This window comes from Pongo pygmaeus, chromosome 13, assembly GCF_028885625.2.
Source record: "Pongo pygmaeus isolate AG05252 chromosome 13, NHGRI_mPonPyg2-v2.0_pri, whole genome shotgun sequence".
Lineage (NCBI taxonomy): Eukaryota > Metazoa > Chordata > Mammalia > Primates > Hominidae > Pongo > Pongo pygmaeus.
This window is the reverse complement of record NC_072386.2, coordinates 9,073,109-9,094,460: the sequence shown is the minus strand read 5'-3', so window position 1 is coordinate 9,094,460 and position 21,352 is coordinate 9,073,109.

Here is a 21,352-nt window from a genome sequence, read left to right as displayed (position 1 = left end):
ATTCTCATTCCTTTGCATTTCATTCCACATTCCATTCCACATTCCATTGCATTCGAATTCACATTCCATTCCATTCCATTGTATTCCACATTCCATTCCAAATTCCGTTCCACATTCCATTCCACAGTCCATTCCAAATTGCATTACACATTCGATTCCACATTCCATTCTCATTTCACTGCATTTCCTTCCACTTTCCCGTCCACTTTCCATTGCATTCCAATTCACATGCCATTCCACATTCCATTCCAATCCATTCTGTTCCATTCCATTCCACATTCCATTGAACATTCCATTCAACATTCCATTCCGTAGTCCATTCCATTCCACATCCGATACCAGATTCCATTCGACATTCCATTCTATTCCTTTCCACATTCCTTACCACATTCCATTCCATTCCATTCCACATTCATTTCCATTACATTCCACATTCCATTCCACTTTCCATTCTATTCCATTCCACGTTCCATTCTGCTTTCCATTTGACGTTCCATTCCTTTCAATTCCTCGTTCCATTCTATGTTCCATTATTGGTTCCATTCCACGTTCCATTCCACCTTTCGTTTCTTTCCATTACACGTTGCATTCCATATTCCATTCCATTCCATTCCACATTCCATTCCATTGCATTTAAAATTCCATTCCCTGCCACATTCCAGTCACCGTTTCATTCCACATTCCATTCCATATTCCATTCCACGTTCCATTCCATTCCATTCCACGTTTCATTCCATTCCATTCCACGTTCCATTTTATTCCATTCCTCGTTCCATTCCACAATCTAATTCACATTCCATTCCACCTTCCATTCCATTCCATTCCATTCCATTCCATTCCACATTCCATTCCATTCCATTCCACTTTCCATTTCATTCAACTCCACTTTGCATTCCATTCCATTCCACATTCAATTCCATACCGTTGCGCATTCCATTCCATACCACACTGCATTCCATTTTATCCATTCCATTACACATTCGATTCCATTCCATTCCACATTCCATTGCATTCCGTTCCATATTGCATTCTATTCCATTCCATTCCTTTCCACTTTCCATACCATTCCATTCCACTTTCCATACCATTCCATTCCATTCCACATTCCATTCCACATTCCATTCCACATTCCATTCCATTCCATTCCATTCCATTACACATTCCATTACACATTCCATTCCCTTCCATTCCACATTCGATTCGTTTCCATTCCACATTCCATTCCACGTTGCCTTCCACGTTCCATTCCACTTTCCATTGCATTCTATTCCATTCCATTCCATTCAACTCCATTCTTTATTCCTTTCCATTCCATTCCACATTATATTCAACATTCCTTTCCATTCTATTGCACATTGCATTCCATTCCATTCCACATTTGATTCCATTCCATTCCACGTTCCATTCCACCTTACATTCCACATTCCATTCCACGTTCCATTCCACGTTCCTTTCCATTCCCTTCCACGTTCCTTTCCACTTTCCATTCCACGTTCCATTCCATTCCATTCCATGTTCCATTAGAGTTTTCTTTCCATAACATTCCACATTCCGTTCCATTCCATTCCATTCCATTCCACTTTTCATTACCTTCAATTCCACATCCTTTCCATTCCATTCCACATTCCTTTGCATTCCATTCCACATTCAATTCCACATTCCTTTACCTTCCATTGCACATTCATTTCCATTTCATTCCTCATTCCATTCCACCTTCCATTTTATGTTGCATTTCACGTTCCATTCAACTCCATTCCATTCCATTCCCTTCCAGATACCATTGCTTTCCATTCCACATTCTATTTCGCATTCCATTCCACATTGCATTCTATTCCATTCCACATTCCACTCCATTGCCTTTCACATTCCATTGCTTTCCATTCCACTTTACATTCGACATTCCATTTGACCTTCCATTCCACATTCCATTCCATTCCAAACCAAATTCCATTCCACTGAATTCCACATTCCATTCCACATTCCATTCCATTCCATGCCTTTCCATACCATTCCATTCCATTCCACATTCCATTCGTTTCCATTCTACATTCCATACAATTCCATTCCACATTCCAATCCATTCCATTCCATGCCATTCCAACTTACATTCCCTTCAATTCCATATTCTTTCCAATCCATTACTCATTCCATTTCACATTCCATTCCATTCCAAATTCCATTCCTCTTCCCATTCCATTCCATTCCATTCCATTCCCTTCAATTCCACATTCCATTCCATTCCATTCCTCATTCCATTCCATTCTAATCCACATTCCATTCCACAATGCATTCCATTACATTACCCATTATATTCCACATTAAATTCCACATTCCATTCCGTTCCATTCCACATTCCTTTCCACATTAATTTCCACTTTCCTTTCCTCATTCCTTTCCACTTTCCATTCCGTTCCTTTCCATGTTACATTCCACTTTCCTTTCCAATCCATTCCACTTTCCATTCCACATTCCATTCCACATTCCATTCCTTTCCATTCCACATTCTATTCCACGTTCCATTCCATTCCATTCCTCGTTCCATTCCACATTAGATTCCACATTCCATTCCATTGCATTCCATATTTCATTCCACTTTCCATTACATTTCATTCCACGTTGCATTCCACATTCCATTGCACATTCCATTCCACGTTCCATTCCATTCCTTTCCGCTTTCCATTCCACATTGCATTCTATTCCATTCCACTTTCCTTTCAACATTTCATTCCACGATGCATTCCACGCTCCACTCCATTTCATTCCACGTTCGATTCCACATTGCATTCCATTCCATTTTCCATTTCACATTTCATTCCACATTCCATTCCACATTGCACTACGTTCCATTCCACATGCCACACCACATTCCATTCCACTTTCCACTCCACATTCTATTCCATTCCACATTCCATTCCATTCCAGTCCAAATTCCATTCTGCATTCTATTCCACTTTCCATTCCCATTCCATTCCATTCCTTTCCACATTCCACTCCACATTCCAATCCATTCAATTCCACATTCCATTCCATTCCATTCCACATTCCATTCGAGATTCCATTTCACGTTCCATCCCATTCCATTCCACGTTCCATTCCACATTCCCTTCCACATTCCATTCCACGCTGCATTCCACATTCCATTCCACGTTCCATTGAACGTTGCATTCCATGTTCCATTCCATGTTGCATTCCATTCCATTCCACGTTCCATTGCACAATCCATTCCATTCCATTCCTCTTTCTATTCCACATTCCATTCCACATTGCATTCCATATTCCATTCCTTTCCATTCCACATCCCATTACATTCCGTTCCACATTCCATTACATTCCATTCGACATTCCATTCCACATTCCTTTATATTACATACCAAATTTCATTCCACATTGCCTAGCATTCCATTCCAATCCATTCCACGTTCCATTTCACTTTCCATTCTGGATTTCATTCCACATTCCATTCCACGTTCTATTCCGTTCCATTCCACGTTCTATTCTACTTTCCATTCCTTTCAATTCCACGTTCCATTCCACATTCCATTGCACATTCCATTCCACGTTCCAGTCTGCATCCCATTCCAGGTTCTATTACATGTTCCATTACAAATTCCAATCCTTTCCATTCCATGTTCCATTCCACAATCTATTCCATCTTCTATTCCACAATCCAGTCCGTACCATTCCTTTCAATTCCACATTCCATTCCACATTCCATTCCACAATCCATTCCATTCCATTCCTTTCAATTCCACATTCCATTCCACATTCCATTCCACATTCCATTCCACATTCCATTCCTATCCATTCCACATTCCATTCCATTCCATTCAATTCCTTTCCACTCCATATTCCATTCCATTCCATTCTGCATTCCATTCCTTCCCATTCCATTGCACATTCCATTCCATTAATTTCCACATTCAATTCCATTCCCTTCCAGATTCCATTCGATTCCTTTCCGCATTCCATTCCATTCCCTTCCACATTCCATTCCATTCCATTAAATTCCACATTCCATTCCCTTCCTTTCCACATTCCATTCCATTCCATTCCTCATCACATAGAATTTCATTCCATTCCATTCCATTGCACATTCCTTTCAATTCCGTTCCGCATTCCATTCCATTCCAAGGCATTCCAAATTCCATTCCATTCCATTACATTCCAGATTACATTCCATGCCATTCCAAATTCCATTCCTTTCCATTCCACCTTCCATTCCATTCCGTTCCTTTCCATTCCACATTCCATACCATTCCATTCCATTCCAAATTCCATTCCTTTCCATTCTCCATTTCGCTCCATTCCATTCCACATTTCTTTCCATTCCATTCCACATTCCATTGCACATTGCATTCCATTCCACATTCTATTCCACTTCCCATTCCATTCCACTCCACATACCATTCCATTCAATTACACATTCCTTTCCATTCCTTTCCCTTCCATTGCACATTCCATTCCATTCCACATTGCATTCCATTCCATTAAATTCCATATTCCATTCCATTCCATACCATTCCTCACTTCATGCCTATACATTCCTCATTCCATTCCATTCCATTCCACATTACATACAATTCCATTCTATTCCACATTACATTCCGTTCCATTCCACCTTCCATACAATTCTATTCCACTCCACATTCCATTCCTTTCCATTCGACATTCCATTCCCTTCCATTCCACATTCCAGTCCATTCCATTTCAAATTCCATTCCATTCCATTCCATATTCCATTCCATTCCATTCCACATTCCATTCAATTCCATTGAATTTCACATCCCATTCTATTCCATTCCACATTCCATTCAATTCCATTCCACATTCCATTCTATTCCATTCCACATTCCTTTCCACATTCATTTCCATTCCATTCCTCATTCCATTCCTCTTTCCTTTCCATTCCATTCTGCATTCCATTCCATATTTTATTCCTTTCCACATTCCATTCCTTTCCATTCTATTCCACTTTCCATTGCATTCCACATTCCATTTCTGATTCCACTCCATTCCATTCCACTTTCCATTACACATTCCCTTCCATTCCATTCCATTCCATATTCCATTCCATGGCATGGTCCTCTTTCCATTCTACGTTCCATTCCACACTCAATTCCATTCCATTCCACATTCCATTCCATTCCATTCCACAATCCATTACACACTCCCCTTCATACCATACCACATTCCATTCCAAATTCCATTCCGTTCAATTCCATTCCGTAACACATTGCATTCCGTTCCATTCCATTCCACTTTCCATTCTATTCCACATTCCATTCCAAATTCCATTCCATACTATTCCACATTCCTTTCCACAATGCATCCCATTCAATTCCATGTTCCATTCCACAATCCTTTCCATTCCATTCCAAGTTCCTTCCCATTCCATTCCATTCCACATCCCATTCATCCCAATTGAATTCCACATTCCTTTCCATTTCATTCCACATTCCATTCCATTCCATTCCATTCCACATTCCATTTAACATTCCATTCCACATTCCATTCCACATTGCATTCCATTCCATTCCATTCCACTTTCCACTCCTTTCGATTCCACATTCCATTATTTTCCATTACACACTCCATTCCGTTCCATTACACATAACTTTACTTTCCATTACACATTCCATTATATTCCACATTCCATTCCACCTTCCATTCCACATTCCAACACTTCCACTAAACATTCCTTTCCATACACTTCTATTCAATTCCACTCCACATTTAATTTCATATTCCATTCCACATTCCTTTCCATTCCATTCCACATTCCACTCCACATTGCATTCCATTCCATTCCATTCCACATTCAATTCCATTCAATTCCACATTCCATTCCATTCCATTCAACATTCCTTTCCATTCCATTCTATTCCACATTGCATTCCATTCAATTCCACATTCCATTCCATTCCACTTTCCATTCCATTCCATTCCTTTCCACTTACCATTCCATTCCATTCAACTTTCCATCCCACATTCAATTCCACATTACATTTCACATTCCATTCCACATTCCATTTCACTTTCCATTCCACTCTATTCCATTCCATTACACATTCCTTTCCGTTCGAATCCACATTCCATTCCATTTCTCATTCTATTCCACATTCCATTCCATTCTATTTTCGTTTCCATTCTATTCCACATTCTATTCATTTCCATTTAGCATTCCATTCCACATTCCATTTCACATTCCATTGCGTTCATACCCCTTCCTTTCCTCATTCCATTCCATCCCATTCCACATTCTATTCGTTCCTTTCCACATTCCATTCCACATTCCATTGCACATTCCATTTCTCATTCAGTTAAACATTCCATTTCACTTTCCATTCCATTCCATTACATATTCCATTCCATTCCAATTAACATTCAATTCCTTGTCATTCCATTCCACGCTCCATTCTGTTCCACATTCCTTTCCATTACATTCCACATTCCGTTCCATTACATTCCACATTCCATTCCATTCCATTATATTCGACATTCCATTCAATTCTATTCCACACTGCCTTACATTACATTACACATTCCATTCCACATTCCATTCCAATTTCCATTGCGTTCCATTCCACATTCCATTCCATTCCTTTCCCCATTCCAATGCATTCCATATTCTATTTCAATCAATTTCACATTCCATTCCCTTTCATTACTTTCCATCTTCCATTCCATTCCATTCCATTCCGCATTCCATTCCATTCTATTCCACTTTCCAGACCATTCAATTCTATTCCACATTACTTTCCAGACCATTCGATTCTATTCCACATTCCTTTCCAGTCCATTCCACATTCCATTCAATTTCATTCCACATTCCATTCCACGTACCATTCCAAATTCTTTTCCACTTTCCATTCCACATTCCATTCCACATTCCATTCCATTCCATCCCACTTTACACTATACTTTCCATTCCATTCCATTCCACATTGCTTTCCACGTTCCTTTACATTCCATTCCACCTTCCATTCAGTGTTCCGTTACACGTTCCATTCCTCGTTCCTTTCCATGTTCCATTCCACATTCCATTCCATTCCATTCCATATTCCATACCATTCCATTCCATTCCAATCCACATTCCATATCATAATCCATACCATTCCTTTCCATTCCATTCCAGAATCCATTCCATTCGATAGCACATTCCATTAAACATTCCATTCAACATTCAATTCCTTTCCATTCCACATTCCATTCCATTCCATTCCACATTCCGCTCCACCTTCCGCTCAAAATTCCATTCCACATTTCATTCCAGTCCATTCCACATTCCATTCCACATACCATTCCAGTCCATTACACATTCCATTCCACATTCTATTCCATTCCATTCCACCTTCTATTCCACATTCCACATTCCATTCCATTACATTCCACATTCCATTCCACAATCCATTCCAAATTCCATTCCATTCCATTCCACATTCCATTACACATTCCATTCCATTCCATTTGATGTTCCATTCCACGTTCCATTCCATTTTCCATTCCATTCCATTATACATTACATTCCAGATTCCATTCCATTGCATTCCACTTTCCATTACACATATCATTGCACTTTCCATTTCATTCGTTTCCACATTCCATTACACGTTCCATTCCATTTCATTCGACGTTCCACTCTACGTTCCATTCCACATTCCATTCCACCTTCGATTCTAAATTCCATTTCACATTCCGTTCCATTCCATTCCACAATACATTCCATTCCATTCCACTTTCCATTCAACATTCCATTCCACATTCCATTCCTCATTCCATTTCACTTTCCATTCTACAATCCATTCTACTCCATTCCACATTCCATTCCACGTTCCATTCATTTCCTTTCCACTTTCCATTCCATTATACTCCACTTTCCATTCCACTTCATTCCATTCCAATCTATTTCACATTCCTTTCCACAATGGATTCCATTCCACATTCCATTCCATTTCATTCCGTGACACATTCCATTCCACTTTACATTCAATTTCACAATCCATTAAATTCCATTCCTTTCCAGTCCACATTCCATTCTTTCCATTGCATCCCACATTCCAATCCTTTCCATTCCACATTCCATTCCATACCGTTCCATATTCTAGTCCATTGCATTCCATTCCACATTTCATTTCATTCCATTACATTCCATTCCCTATTGGATTCCATTCCTTTCCATTCATTTCCACAAGTCATTCCACATTCCTTTCCATTCCATTCCATATTCCATTCCCTTCAATTCCACATAACATACCATTCCATTACATTCCATTCCACATTGCATTCCATTCCATTCCGTTCCACATTCCATTCCATTCTATTCCATTCCACTTTCCATTCCTTTCCATTCCACATTCCGTTCCACATATCATTCCAGTTTCTGTTCCATTCCATTCCAATTTCCATTCCATTCCATTCCACTCTCCATTCCATTCCATTCCACATGCCATTCCACATTGCATTCCACATTCCATTCCATTCCATTCCACATTCCATTTCATTCCATTCCGTTCCACATTCCATTCCATTTCCTTCCGTTCCACATTCCATTCCTTTGCATTCCACATTGCATTCCACATATCGTTCCACTCTCCATTCCATTCCATTCCACATTCCTTTCCATTCCATTCCACATTCCACTCCACATTGCATTCCATCCCATTCCATTCCACATTCCATTCCATTCCATTTCACTCTCCATTCAATTCCATTCCACAATCCATTGCTTTCCATTCCACATTCCATTCCACATTCCATTCCATTCCATTTCACTCTCCATTCAATTCCATTCCACATTCCTTTGCTTTCCATTCCACATTCCATTCCACATTCCATTCCACATTCCATTCAATTCCATTCCACATTCCTTTGAATTTCATTCCAATTCCACTCCATTACATTCCAAGTTCCATTCCACGTTCCATTCCTCATTCCTTTCCCCTTTCCATTCCATTCCATTCCAAAGTACATTCCACATTACATTCCACATTCCATTCCACATTCAATTCCTTTCCATTGCATATTCCATTCAATTCCATTCCACATTACATTCCACATTCCACTCCATTCCGTTCCACATTCCATTCCATGTTCCATTCCATGTTCCATTCCATTCCATTCCACATTCCTTTCCATTCCATTCCAATTTCCTTTCCACTTTCCATTCCACGTTCAATTCCACATTCCTTTCCACATTCCATTCCACGTTCCATTCCAATTCATTCCACTTTCCATTCCACATTCCATTCCACATTCCATTTGACATTCCATTCCATTCCATTCCATATTCCATTTCACCTTCCGTTCAATTCTTTTCCACTTTCCATTCCACATTCCCTTCCTTTGCATTCCACGTTCCATTCCACATTCAATTCCACCTTCCATTCCACATTCCATTCCGTTACATTCCACATTCCATTCCACACTCCATTTCACATTCCATTGCATTCCATTCCACATTCCATTCCTTTGCTTTCCACATTCATTTCTACATTCTCTTCCACATTCCATTACATTCTATTCCTTTGAATTCCACATTCCATTCCATTCCACTCCACATTCCATTCCACGTTTCATTTCACGTTCCTTTCCACTTTCCATTCCACGTTCCATTCCACGTTCCATTCCAGATTCCATTCCATTTCACTCCACTTTCCATTCCACGGTCCATAACACTTTAAATTGCACTATCCTGCCATGTTCCATTTCACATTCAATTGCATGTCCCATTCCACTTCCGATACCGTTGCATTCCACATTCTATTGCACTTTCAATTCCAGGTTCCTTTCCAACTTCCATTCTATTCCATTCCACATTCCCTTCCACATTCCATTCCACTCCATTCCACATTCCATTCCACATTCCATTCCATTCCTTTCCACAGTTCATTCCACGTTCCATTCCGCGTTCCTATCAACTTTCTATTGCACGTTCCATCACTTTACATTCAGCATTCCAATCCATTTCATTGTACCTTCCATTCCATTCCATTCCACCTTCAGTTCCATTCCAATAAACAATCCACTCCACCATCCATTCCACGTTCCATTACACAATCCATTTCATTCCATTTCACGTTCCATTGCAGATTCCATTACAGATTCCATTCCAAGTCCCATTCCATTCCATTTCACATTCCGTTCCATACCATTCCACATTCAATTCCACATTCCTTTCCATTCCACATTCCATTCCACATACCATTCCACATTCAATTCCACATTCCTTTCCATTCCACATTCCATTCCACATACCATTCCACATTCCATTCCATTCCTTTCTATTTCATTCCACATTCCATTTCACATTCCATTCCACTCCAGTTCATATTCCATTCCACATTTCATTCCATTCCATGACACAATGCATTCCTCATTCCATTCCACGTTCCATTTTTTCGTTCCTTTCAACTTTGTATTTCGCATTCCATCCCATTACATTCCACGTTCTATTCAATTTCATTCTTCATTCCATTTCATTGCATTCCACCTTCAATTCCATTCCATTCCACGTTCAACTCCACTTTCCATTCCACATCCCTTTCCATTCCATTCCACGTTCCATTACACATTCCCTTCCATAGTAATGTACGTTCCTTTCCAGATTCCATTCCACATTCCATTCCACATACCTTTCCATTCTATTCCACAACCCAATCCATTCCATTCCACAATCCATTCCAGATTCCATTGCATTCCATACCACATTCCATTCCTTATTCCATTCTGTTCTCTCTCAGATTCCATTCCATTCGACGTCCTGTTTTATTACGTTCTATTCCATTGCACTGCATTCCACATTCCATTCCATTCCACATTCCATTCCATTCAATCCCACGTTCCTTTACATTCCATTCCATTACACATTCCACGTTCTACTCCACGTTCCTTTCCACGTTGCATTCCACATTCTACTACCTTCTATTCCACATTCCATTCCACTTCAATCCACATTCCATTCCTCATTTCATTCCTTTCAATTCCATATTCCTTTCCATTCCATTCCACATTCCATTCCATATTCCATTCCATTCCATTTCACATTCCATTCCACATTCAATCAGATTCCATTAAACTTTCCATTCCTCATTCCATTCCATTCCATTCCACGTTCCATACCATTCCATTCTACATTCCATTCCATTCCATTCCATACCACGTTCAATTCCGATCCACATTCCATTCCATTCCATTCAATTCCACGTTAAATTCATTTCCATATCACTTTTGATTCCATTCCATTACATGTACCATTTCATTCTACATTCCATTTCACATTGCATTCCATTCCATTCCACATTCCATTCTATTCCATTACACATTCCATTCAACATTGCATTCTATTCCATTCCACATTCCATTCCACATTCCATTCCATTCGATTACACGTTCATTTACATTCCATTCCTCATTCCATTCAATTCCATTTCACATTCATTTCATCCCACTTTCCACTTAATTCCATTCCATAGCATTACATTAATTTCCTCATTCAATTCCATTCCTTTCTAGATTGCATTCCATTCCATTCCATTCGATTTTACATTCCATTCCATTCCATTCCACTTTCCGTTACATTCCATTCCATTCCATTCCACATTCCATTCCAATCCATTCCACATTTCATTCCATTCCACATTCCATCCTATTCCATTCCATTACAAATTCCATTCCACATTCCATTCCATTTCACATTCCATTTTGTTGCATGCCATTCCACATTCCATTTCATTCCATTGCTCATTCCATTCCATTCCGTTCCAAATTCCATTCCATTCCATTGCAGATTCCATTCCATTCCATTCCACATTCCATTCCACATTCCATTCCTTTCCTTTCCACATTTCATTCCACATTCCTTTCCTCTCAATATTCCATTCCACATACCATTACACATTCCACTCCACACCTTTCTATTAAGTTCCGCATTCCATTCCACATTCCATTCCACTTCATTTCAAATTCCATTCCACATTCAATTCCATTTCATTCCACATTTCATTCCTCATTCCATTCCCCATTCCCGTCGACGTTCCTTTCTACTTTCTACTGCATGTTCTTTCCCATTACATTCCACTTTCCATTCCATTCGAAATTACATTCCAATCAATTCCACCTTCAATGCCATTACATTCCACATTTCTTTCCATTCAATTCCATTCCACATTTCATTCCATATTGCATTCCATTCCATTCCACTTTCATTTCCATTCCATCCCACATTGCATTCCATTCCATTCCAGTTTCCTTTCCATTCCATTCCACATTTCATTCCATTCTGTTCCATATTCCATTCCATTCCATTCCGTGTTCCATTCTATTCCATTCCACATTAAGTCCCATTCCATTCCGCATTCCATTCCTTTCCGTTCCACATTCCACGTTCCATTCCACGTTCCACTCCACGTTCCATTACGTGTTCCATTCCATTCTATTCTGAGTTCCATTCCACATTCCATTCCACATTCCATCCATTCCATTCCACATTTCATTGCATTACTTTACACATTCCATTCCTTTCCTTTCCATTCCATTCCAGATTCCATTCCATTCCTATCCTTTCCATTCCATTTTCCGTTCCATTCCATTCCACATTCCATTCCATTCCACATTCCATTCCGTTCCATTCAATTCCCGATTCCGTTCCTTTCCATTCCATCCCACTTTCCATTCCACATTCAGTTTCATTCAACATTGCATTACATTCCATTCCACCTTCCGTTCGATTCCATTCCATTCCTTTCCACATTGCGTTCCACATTGCATTCCATTCCATATTCCATTCGATTCCATTCCACATTCCATTCCTTTCCATTCCATTCCATTGAACATCCCATTCCACATTCCATTCCATTACATTCCACATTCCATTCCATTCCATTCCACATTCCATTCCATTCCATTACACATTTCATTCAATTCCATACCACATTACAGTCCATTCCATTCCACATTCCATTGCATTACTTTCCACATTCCATTCCATTCAATTCCACTTTCCATTTCATTCCATTCCATTCCATTCCTTTCCACATTCCGTTCCACTCCATTCCATTCCATATTCCATTCCATTCCTTTCCATATTCCATTCCATTCCATTCCAAATTGCATTACACATTCCATTCCATACCGAATTCCATTCCATTCCACTCCATTCCATTCCACGTTAAATTCAATTCCATTTCAGCTTCTTTTCCATTCCATGCCACATTCCTTTCCATTACATTTCATTCCATTCCACATTCCATTCCATTCCATATTCCATTCCATTCCATATTCCATTCCATTTCTTTCCATTCCACATTCCGTTCAATTCCATTCCACATTCCATTCCATTCCATTCCATTCCATTCCACTTTCCATTCCATTTCACTTTGCATTCCACATTCTGTTCCACATTCTATTTCACTTTCCATTCTACTCCATTACACATTCCAGTCCATTCAATTTCACTTTCCATTCCAAATTCCATTCCACATTCCTTTCCATTCTATTTCACCTTCCATTCCATGCCATTCCACATTCCATTCCGCATTCCATTCCCTTCCATTTCACTTTCCATTCCATTCCATTCAACTTTCCATTCCACATTCCTCTCCATTCCATTCCACATAACATTCCAAATTCCACTGCATTTCATTCCACATTCCATTCCATTCACTTCCACATTCCATTCCATTCCATTACACAATCCATTCCTGATTCCGTTCCACATTCCATTCCACATTACATTCAATTCCATTCCACATTCAAATCCAATCCATTCCACATTGCATTCCATTCAATTCCACATTCCACTCCATTACATTCCATTCCACATTACATTCCATTCAATTCCACATTCCAATCCATTCCACATTCTATTCTATTCCATTCCATTCCATTCCACATTGCAATCTCATTCCATTGCATTCTATTCCACATTCTTTTCCACATTCCATTCCATTGCATTCAAGGATTCATACCACATTCCATTCCATTTCATCCTACATTCTATTCCACGTTCCATTCCACTTTCCATTCCATGATCCATTACACGTTCCATTGCAAGTTCCATTCCGTTCCGTTCCACCTTCCATTCCATTCCTTTCCACTTTCCATTTCATTCAGTTCCACATTCCATTCCACTTTCAATTTCACATATTTTTCCACATTCTATTTCACTTTCCATTACATTCCTTTACACATTCCATTCAAATCTATTCCACATTCCATTCCATTCCATTGCACATTCCATTCAATTACATTCCACTTTCCATTCCACATTCCATTCCATTCCTTTCTATGATGCATTCCATATTCCTTTGCACATTGCATTCCATATTCCATTCCGTTACATAACACGTTCCATTCCACATTCCATTCCACATTCCATTCTGATCTATTCCACATGCCACTCCACATTCCAGCCCACATTACTCGGCATTCCATTCCACATTCCATTCCAAATTCCATTCCCTTATATTCCACGGTCCATTCCATATTCCACTGCACATTGCATTCCACACTCCATTCCGTTCCATAAAGCGTTCCATTCCACATTCCTTTCCACATTCCATTCCGTTCTTTTCCACATTCCTCTCCACATTCCAGTCCACATTCCATTCCATACCATTCCGCAGTCCATTCCAGATGCCATTCCATTCCATTCCACATTCTATTCCACATTACATACCAGATTCCATTCCACATTCCATTCCACATTCCCTTCCACATTCCGTTCAATTCCATTCCACATTCCATTCAAAACTCCATTCCATTCAATTCCACATTCTATTCCACTTTTCATTCCACATTCCATTCCATTCCATTGCACATTTCATTAGACATTCCATTCCATTCAATTCCATATTCCATTCTACATTCCATTCCATTCCATTTCATTCCACATTGCAATCCACATTCCATTCCACATTCACCTCCTCATTCCATTCCATTCCACATTCCATTCCACTTTCCTTTCCATTCTATTCCACATTCATTTCCACTTTCCATTCGATTTCATTCCACATTCTTTTCCACATTCCATTCCATTCCATATCCACTTTCCATTCCACTTTCCATTCCACATTCCTTTCCACGTTCCATTCCGTTGCATTCCACATTCCATTCCATACTTCTTTCCAAAGTCCATTCCATTCCACATTCCATTCCACATTCCATTCTACTTTCCATTCCATTCCATTACACATTCCTTTCCACATTCCTTTCCACATTCCATTCAATTCCATTCCACGTTTCATTTTACATTCCACGCCACATTCCAGTTCATTCCTTTCCAGTTTCCATTCCACTATCCATTCAATTCTATTCCACGCTCAATTCCATGTTACATTCCACTTTCCATTCCATTCCATTAAACGTTATTTTCGACATTCCATTGCACATTCCATTCCACATTCTATTCATTGCTTTCCACGTTCCATTCCACTTTCCATTGTAGTTTACATTCCAAGTTGCATTCCACATTAATTTCCACGTTCCATTCCAATTTCCATTCCATTCCATTCCAAGTTCCATTCCACATTCAATTCCATTCCATTCCACGTTCCATCCCACATTGCATTCCACATTCCATTCCACGTTCCATCCCACATTGCATTCCACATTCCATTCCACGTTCCATTCCACATTCCATTGCACATTCCGTTCAACGTTCCATTCCACTTTCCATTCCACGTTCCATTCCATGTTCGATTCCATTCCATTACACGTTGCTTCCACTATGTATTCCATTCCATTCCAAGATCCATTCTACATTTCATTCCACATTCCATTCCGCATTCCATTCCAGATTCCATTCCACATTCTCTTCCACTTTCCATTCCATATTGCAATCCACATTACCATTCACATTCCATTCCGTTCCATTCCAGTTTCCATTCCACATTCCATTCCATTCCATTCCTCATCCCATACCACATTGCATTCCATATTCCAGTCCATTCCATTCCACATTCCATACCACATTCCATTCCATTCCATTCCACGTTCCATTCGATTACATTTCACATTCCATTACACATTCAATTACACGTCACATTTCATTCCATTCCATGCTCCATTCTATGTTACATTAGAAGTTCCATTCTACGTTCCATTCCAAGTTCCATTCCATTGCATTCCACAATACTTTCCATATTCAATTTGATTCCTTTCCATGGAATGGAAAGTGGAATATAATGAGGAATGGAATAGAATGGTATGTGGAATGGGATGGAATGGAATATGGAATGAAATCCAATGTGGAATGGATTCCATTACATTTCTTATTCCTTTCCACATTCCATTCCATGGAATGGAATGGAATATGGAATGGAATAGAATGCAATGGAATGTGGAATGGAATGTGCATTGCAATGGAATGGAACGTGGAATGGAAAGTAGAATGGAATGGAAAGGAATGTGGAAAGGATGATGGAATGGAATAGAATCGAATGTGGAATGCAAAATGGAATGGAATGGAATGGAATGGAATGAAATGCAATGTGGAATGGAATGGAATGGAATGTGGAATGGAATGGAATGGAATTTGGAATGGAATATAATGGAATGGAATGAAGAACGGAGTGGAATGGAAAGTGGAATGGAAATTGGAATGTAGTAGAATGGAGTGTGGAATTGAACGGAATGGAATGTGGAAAGAAATAGAATGGAATATGGAATGTGGAATGCAATTGAAAGAATGTGGAATGGAAAGTGGAATGGAAAGGAATGTAAAATGGAATGGAATATGGAAAGGAATGTTAAATGGAATGGAATATGGAACGGAATGGAATGGAATGTGAAATGGAATGGAATGGAATGTGGAATGGAATATGGAATGGAATGGAATGTGTAATGGAATGGAATGTAATGTAGAATGGAACATGGAATGTAATGTGGAATGAAATGTGGAATGGAACGTGGTATGTTATAGAATGTGGCATGGAATGGAATGCAAAGTAACGGAATGTGGAATGGAATGAAAAAGAATGTGGAGTGGAATGGAAGGGAATGTGGAATGGAATGGAATGGAATGTGGAATTGAATGTTGAATTGAACACGGAATGGAATGGAAAGGAATGTGGAATGGAATGTACTGGAATGTGGAATGGAATGGAATGGAATGTGGAATAGAATGGTATGTAATTTGGAATGGAATGGAATGCAGTGTGGAATTGAATTGAATGGAATTTGGAAAGGAATGCAATGGAAATAGGAATTGAATGGAATGGAATGGAATTGAAAATAGAATAGAATGTAATGGAATATCTAAAGGAATGGAATGGTATGTGGAATGGAATGGAAGGGAATGAAATGTGGAATGGAATGGAATGGTATGTGCAATGGAATGGAATGGAATATGGAATGGAATGGAATGCAATGTGGAATGGAATGTGAATGGAATGGAATGTGAAATGGAATGTGCAATGGAATGGAATGGAATGTGGATTGGAATGGAAGGGCATAGAATTTTGAATGTATTACAATTGATTGTGGAAAGGAATGGAATGGAATGTGGAATGCAATGGAATGGAATGGAATGTGGAATGGAATTTGAAATGGAATAAGAAAAGCAGTGTGGAACTGAATGGAATGGATTCTGGAATTGAATGAGGAATTGAAAGGTATGTGATGTGGAATGGAATGTCAAATGCAATCAAATGTAATTTGGAATAGAATGAGGCATGGAATGGAATGTGGAATGGAATGGATGGGAATGTTTAATTGAATGTTGAATGCAGTGGAATGGATTGTGGAAATGAATGGAATGGAATGGAATAGAATGTGGAATAAAATAGAATATGGATTGGAATAAGGAATGGAATCAAATGGAATGTGGAATGGAATGTGAATGGAATGGAAAGGAAGGTGGAATGGAGTAATGGAATGGAGTGTGGAATGGAGGAATGGAATTGAATGTGGAATGGAATGGAATGGAATGTGGAATGGTATGTCGAATAGAATGTGGAATGGAATGGAATGGAATGTTTAATTGAATCGAATGGAATGTGGAATGCAATCTGGAGTGGAATGGAAGGTGGAATGGAATGGAATGGAATGTGGAATGGAATGTGGAACAGAAAGTGGAATGGAATGTGCAGTGGTACGTGGAATGGAATGGAATGTGGAATGGAATGGAATGGAATGTGAAATGGAATGGAATGCAATGTGGAATGGAATGGAACAGAATGTGGAATGGAATGGAAAGTGGAACGAAATGGAAAGGAATGTGTAATGGTATGGAATGGAAAGTCGAATGGAATGCAACAGAACGAAGAATTGAATGGAACGTTTAATGTAATGGAATGGAATGTGGAATGGAATGGAATGTGTAATGGAATGCAATGGAATATGGAAAACAATGGAATGCAGACAGGAATGGAATGAAAAGGAAGGTGGAATGGAATGGAAGGGAATGTGGGACGGAATGGAAGAGAATGTGGAATGGAATGGAATGAGTAATGGAAGGTGGAATGGAACGGAATGGAATGTGGAATGGAAAGTGGAATGTAGTGGAATGGAAAGTGGAATATAATGGAATGGAATGTGGAATAGAATGTGGGAAGTAGTGGAAAGGAATGGAATGTGGAAAGGAACGTGGAATGGATTTGGAATTTGATGTGGAATGGAAAGGAGTGGAATGGAAAGGAATGGAATATGGTACGGAATGGAAAGGAATATGGAATGGAATATGAAATGGAATGTGGAATGGAATGTGGAATGGAATGGAATGTGGAATGGAATGGAAAGGAATGTGGAATGGAATGGAATGGTACGTGGAGTGGAAAGTGGAATGGAGAGTGGAATGGAATATGGAATGGAAAGTGAAATATATTGTGGAATGGAATGGAATGGAATTCGGAATGGAATGGAATGGAATATGGATTGGAATGGAATGGAATGGAATGTGGAATGGAAGGTTGTATGGAACGTAATGGAACATGGAATGGATAGTAGAATGAAATGGAATGGAATGTGGAATGGAAGTTGGAATGGAATGGAATGGAATGTTAACTGTAATGGAATGCAATGTGGAACGGAATGGAATGGAATGGAATGAGGAATGGAATGTGAAATGGAAAGTGGAATAGAATGTGGAATTGAATGGAGTATGATGTGGAATGGAATGTGGAATGGAATGGAATGGAATGTGGAATGGAAGGTGGAATTGAATGGAATGGAATGTGGTGAGGAATGGAATGGAATATGGAATGTGGAATGGAATGGAAAGAATGTGGAATGGAAAGGAATGTGGAATGGAATGCGGAAAGGAATGGAATGGAAAGTAGTATGGAATTTGGAATAGAATGGATTGGAATGTGGAATAGAATTGAACGGAATGTGGATTGTAATGTGGAATGGAATGGAACCTGGAGTGGAATGGAATGGGATGTGGAATGGAATGTATTGCAATGTGGAATGGAACGTGGAATGGAATGTGGAATAGAATTGAATGGAATGTTGAATGGTATGTGGAATGGAATGGAACGGAATGTAGAATGGAACGTGGAATGGAATGTGGAATGGAAAGTGGTATGTAATGGAATGTGGAACGGAAAGGAATACAATGTGGAATGGAATGGATGGTGCAATGGAAATGAATGGGATTTGGAATGGAATGGGTTGCAATGTTTACTGGAATGTAGAATGGAATGGATTGGAAACTGGAATGGAAAGGAATTTAGAATGGAATGGAATGGAATGGAAATTGGAATGGAATGGAAGGGAATGGAATGTGGAATGGAATGAGGAATGGAATGGAATGGAAAGTGCAATGGAATGGAATGGAATATGGAAAGGAATGGAATGGAATGTTAACTGGAAGGGAATAGAATGGGAACGGGATGAAACGGAATGTGGAAAGGAATGCAATGTGGAATGGAATGTGGAATGAAATTGAAAGGAATGTGGAATGCAATGGAGTGGAATGTATAATGGAATGGAATGGAATGAGGAAAGGAAAGTGTAATGGAATGTGGAATGGAATGTGGAATGGAAAGGAATGCGACATACAAAGGAATGTGGAATGGAATGGAATGTAATGTAGAATGGAAAGGAATGCGATGTGGAATGGAATGTGGAATGGAACGGAATGGAATGTGGAATGGAATGGAACGGAATGTGGAATGGAATGGAACGGAATGTGGAATGGAATGGAAAGCAATGTGGAGTGGAATGTATAATGGAAAGGAATGGAATGTGAAATGGAATGTGGAATGGAATGGAATGCAATATGGAATGGGCTAGAAAGGAATGTGGAATGGAATGTGTAATGGAATGGAATGGAATATGGTATGGTATGTGGAATCGAATGCAATGGAATGTGGAATGGAATATGGAATGGAATGTAATGCAATGTGGAATGGAACGGAATGTAGTATGTAATGGAATGGAAGGGAATGTGGAATGCAAAGAATGTGGAATGGAATATGGAATGGAATGGAATGCAATGTGGAATGGAATGGAATGGAATGAGAACTTGTATGGAATGGAATGTGGAACAGAATGGAATGGAATGTGGAACAGAATGGAATGGAATTTGGAGTGGAATGTGGAATGGAAATGAATGGAATGTGGAAAGGAGTTGAATTTTTAATGGAAGGGAATGGAATGGAATTTGGAATTTAATGGAAGGGAATGAAATGTGGAATGCAGTGGAATAGAATGTGGAAAGGAATGGAATGGAATGAGGAATGGAATGGAATGGAATGAGGAAGGGAAAGTGTATTGGAATGTGGAATGGAATGTGGAATGGAAAGCAATGCGATGTGGAATGGAATGTGGAATGGAATGGAATGGAAGGTGGAATGGAATGGAATGCAATGTGAAATGGACTGTAGAATGGAATGGAATGGAATGCAAAGTTGAATGTGAAATGGAATGGAACACAATATGGAATGGGCTAGAAAGGAATGTGGAATGGAATGTGTATTGGAATGGAAAGGAATATGGTATGGAATGTGGAATGGAAAGTGGAATGGAATGCGGAATAGAATGTGGAATGGAACGTGGTATGGAATGGAATGTGAAATAGAATGTGGAGTGGAAATGGGGATGGAATGGAATGGAATATAATATGGAAAGTAATGGAATATGAAATAGAATGGAATGGAATGTGGAATGGAATGGAATGTGGTATGGAATGTGGAATGCAATGGAATATAATGTGGATTGGAATGGAATGGAATGTGGAATGGAAAACGGAATGGAATGGAGTGGAAAGGAATGAAATGTGGAATGGAATGGAGTGGAATAGAATGAAATCGAATGTGGAATGGAATGTGGAATGGAATGTAGTGGAATGGCATGCAGTGTAGAATGGAATGGAATGTGGAATGGAATGGAATGTGGAATGTGATGTGGAATG